Source organism: Heteronotia binoei, chromosome 2, assembly GCF_032191835.1.
Source record: "Heteronotia binoei isolate CCM8104 ecotype False Entrance Well chromosome 2, APGP_CSIRO_Hbin_v1, whole genome shotgun sequence".
In the NCBI taxonomy this organism is placed as follows: Eukaryota; Metazoa; Chordata; class Lepidosauria; order Squamata; family Gekkonidae; genus Heteronotia; species Heteronotia binoei.
In genome coordinates this window covers 189,741,287-189,745,765 of record NC_083224.1, presented here as the reverse complement: position 1 = coordinate 189,745,765, position 4,479 = coordinate 189,741,287, and the positions used below count along the sequence as shown (strand labels likewise).

The following is a 4,479-nucleotide window of genomic DNA, read 5'->3' as shown; positions in this document are numbered from 1 at the left end:
CCAATTTGTAACACTAGATCCAAATCATGCAAAGAAAAGGGTGTGTCTTTGAACTGGGGTTGCTAGATCACCCCTGGCCCCCAGCAGAGAATGTGGGATGGAGTTGCCAATTTCAGGTTGGGAAATTCTTGGAGATTTAGGGGTGGAGCCTGAGGAGGACTAGAACCTCAGTGGGGGACAATGCTGCAGAGCCCACCTCCAGAGCATCCATTTTCTCCAGGGGAACTGATGTCTGTAGACTGGAAGGAGCTATGCATCCAAGGAACCCCCTGAGGCTGACATCCTTACTTTGCACATGTCCCTAATGCCTTTCTCTTGCTCCACTAAGGGACCTTAGGCACTTCTCCCACAATGCACACACGTGGGATCAAAGGGCAGGTTCCTAAAAGGATTAAGACCAAGGCATCTCATATTGTGGCAACCAAAAAATTGTACGGTAGTATTTATTTCCTTCATCCGTACCCTGCATTTCTCCCCTATAGAGACTCCAAACAACTCACATCATTCTCCTGTCCTCCCTTTTATACTGACCCAACAACCATGTGAGGCTGGTTAGCCTGATAGGGTGTGCTTGGACCCTGGTTGTCACCTAGCAAGCTTCCATGGAATAATGAGGATTCGAACCCAAGTCTCCCACATCATAGCCCAACATTCTAATTACGTCACACTGACTGCCTTAGTTCTTCTGTGAAGTGAAATCACAACGCAGACTGACTAAATAAGAGTCAGGTGTCACAGGAAAGCACCAGAGTAGAATCTGGGGTCCCAAGTTCAAACCCCCATCCTGCATTGGGCCAGCTATTCCTTCCTAACGTACCTCATAGGACTGCTGTGGGAATTATTATTTATTACACTTTTATACCACTCTCCCCACAGGGCAGGCTCAGAGTGGTGTACACAACATTTTACAACAACATTTTTAAAAAATCTACTAATTATTCTCTCTCTCGCTCTCATCTGAGGGAAGGAAGCTGCAACCTAGTATCAGAATTGGGATAATACATAACACCTATTTTCTTTAAAAGAAATGAAGTCCTCAGGGCCGGATGAACTGCATCCAAGGCTACTAAAAGAACTTCCAGATGAACTCCATCCATTATTTTTGAGAATTCCTGAACAGGTGAGGCTCCAGAAGACTGGCAGCAGGCAAATGTTGTCCCCATTTTCAAGAAAGGGGAAAAGGAGGATTCAGGTAACTACTGACCTATCAGCTTGACATCTATATCTGGAAAAGTTTTAGATCAAATCATCAGTCAGTTAGAAAAGATGGCTATGGTTATTAAGCTTTCTCCAGACCCCTCACTATCTTCATTACCCTCCTCTTGACATGTTCCAGCTTGTCTAGATCCTTCTTAAATTGTGGTGCCCAAAACTGAACACACTACTCCAGGTGAGCTCTTACCAGAGCAGAGTAAAACAACATCATCACTTCACGTGATTTGGACACTATACGTCTGTTGATCCGAAATCACATTTGCCTTTTTAGTTACCACATCACGCTGCTGACTCCTGTTCAGTGTATGGTCCACTAAGACCCCTAGATCCTTTTTGCACATACTACTGCCAAGACAAGTCTCCTTCATCCTATAATGATGCATTAAATTTTTCCTACCTAAAAGCAGAGCTTTACATTTATCCCTGTTAAAATTCATTTTATTTGTTTCAGCCCAGTTTTCCAGCCTGTCATCCTGTATCCTGACTCTGTTTTCTATTGCACTTACTACCCCTCCCAGTTTAGTATCTTCTGCAAATTTAAAAAGCCTTCCCTTTATTCCTTCATCCAAATCATTTATGAAGATGTTGAACAAAACAGGTCCTGGGACAGATCCTGCCTCCACTTGCCACTCCTTTCTAAGAGGATGAGGAACCATTCGCAAACACTCTTTGGGTGCAATCTGTCAACCAGTTATAGAGCCATCTTATGGTAATAAGATCAAAACCACATTTTACCAACTTGTCAACAAGAATATTGTGTGGAACCTTATCAAAAGCCTTACTGAAATCAAGATAAACAATGTCTATACGTCTTCCAATATAGTGTAATGTGGAGGGCAGCTCTACCAATATAGATGGAAAGGGAATGTGACTTCCAGTTGAAAGAATGGATTGCCTTAGTAGCAGGTGTGTTTAACTTATTTGTGTTTGATGTTGGCAATGGAGAGCCAGTTTGGTGTAGTGGTGAAGTGTGCGGACTCTTATCTGGGAGAACCGGGTTTGATTCCCCACTCCTCCACCTGCACCTGCTGGAATGGCCTTGGGTCAGCCATAGCTCTGGCAGAGGTTGTCCTTGAAAGGGCAGCTTCTGTGAGAGCCCTCTCCAGCCCCACCCACCTCACAGGGTGTCTGTTGTGGGGGAGGAAGGTAAAGGAGATTGTGAGCCGCTCTGAGACTCTTCGGAGTGGAGGGCGGGATATAAATCCAATATCTTCTTCAATATAGTGGAAAGGGGAGGGTGAAATTTGACTTTTCTGTTTTCTCTTATAATGTTTAAATTATTATTTAAAAATAGCTTAAATATAATATAAAATAATTTATTCTGAGATTTTTACAAGATTATGGAAGTAATTATGCAACAGTCAAATGTACACTCTCTCACAACTTTAATGCTACTAGCTTTTTTCGCTCACAACACTGTGGGGTTTAGTAGGAACATTGCTGGCATTACCTAGATTTGTTATTTTTCTTAATTAGAGCCTCAGCTAATTGTCTCATGTAGAAAGAGACCAAGAAAAATGTCCAAAGGGAATGTGACTTCCAGTTGAAAGAATGGATTGCCTTAGTAGCAGGTGTGTTTAACTTATTTGTGTTTGATGTTGGCATGAACATTTTTAATAGATTGTGAAGAATATATTAATAATGTGATTACTCATTATATCAGCAGATGATAACCCTTGATTTGAAGAAGTTTACACAAAATGAATTAATCTGGTAACTTGGTTTTTGGATTTTCACTGGGTCTTGGAGTAATACTTCTTTGACTAATTGAAGGCTTATACAATCAAACTGTTGTTTCTAAATTCATTTGGATTCTTGTAATTAAGACCTATAATTTTGAAAGTAAAATTGTATCTTATATTGTAAGAACTTGGCTGCATTGTATGATAAGGAATATTTTCTGTATTTTCTAGAGATTCTTGGATGCTATATCAGGGAATTGTATAAGGAGAATCATAGAATCATAGAGTTGGGAAGGACCTCCATGGTCATCTAGTCTAACCCTCTGTAAATGCAGGAAACTCACAAATACCTCTCCCCTACACACCCATTGACCCCTGCTCCATGCCCAGAAGATGGCAAAAAAACCCCCCACAAACCTTCCAGGAGCCCTGGCCAAACTGGCCTGGAGAAAAATTGCTGCCTGATCTGAAAGTGGTGAACAGAATTTCCCTGGGCGTGTCAGAAAGGGATCCCTTGTTTAAATATTGTAATAGCTATATATTATATTCCCTTCCCCCCAAAAAAACAACAACACTTTTTGGTTTTTATAAAAAATAAGTCTTTATTAAATAATAGCATTTTTGGCATGGTTTCTATTTTTGGTCTGGACTATATCATACTGTGACCCCTCTTATTAGATCCAGAATCCTGCCAAAATTGACCATGGGCAGTTGGCTGACATTGTCAAACATTGAATCCAAAGGGGCTTCTAGTTCACATACTGTGTCAAAGTTGGCAGGCAGGTTGCTGTAGAGCATCAAGACTGTGTCTGTGAAAAAGCTCACAAATGCCTTGCAGTTTAAGGTGAATTACTAAATGTTTTAGGTCTCTCTGTGAGACAAGTTAATGATATAATCTCCCTAAATAATTGAGCCGGGTGAGAGCTAGTGGATGCGGTGGAGGTTGTATAGAATTCCTTCTTAGCAGTCTTCACCACCATCACATAGGATTTCATAAGAATCATATGGACATATGAAGCTGCCTTATACTGAATCAGACCCTTGGTCCATCAAAGTCAGTATTGTCTACTCAGACTGGCAGAGGCTCTCCAGGGTCTCAAGCTCAGGTTTTTCACACCTATTTGCCTGGACCCTTTTTTGGAAATGCAAGGTATTGAACCTTGGACCTTCTGCTTACGAAGCAGATGCTCTACCACTGAGCCACCGTCCCTCCCCAATGTAAGTCCTATAAGATACTCTTGAAGTTTTGTCACCAGGGCCGGCACATGGGAGTCGGCAAACTAGGCGACGGCCTGGGGTGGCGGCTCCTATAGAGGCGGGTGCCCCCTCCCCATCCCTGCTCATGCTGTCCCTGAGCCTTTCTTGGCTCGAAGGGGTCGGAGAAGCTCCCCCGATCCCTCAGAGCTGGGAAAGAACACATCTTCCCCTGCCCAGCATACTCCGAACTCAGAGCACACTGGGCAGGGGAAGGTGCCCAGTCTTCTTTCTGGGCTTTAAGGGATCAGAGGAGCTCCCCCGATCCCTCAAAGACCAGGAAGAATGCAGATTTCCCTGCCCAGCATGCTCCAAACTCAGAGCATGC

At 42.8% G+C, this 4,479-nt stretch overlaps 1 non-coding gene across 1 annotated transcript; it reads right to left on the bottom strand.

Moving 5' to 3' along the window:
- Positions 1-4,035: 4,035 nt before the first annotated feature.
- On the bottom strand, positions 4,036-4,107 carry TRNAT-CGU (transfer RNA threonine (anticodon CGU)). Its single transcript has one exon. It is a non-coding gene; the product is annotated as a tRNA-Thr (tRNA).
- Positions 4,108-4,479: the final 372 nt, after the last annotated feature.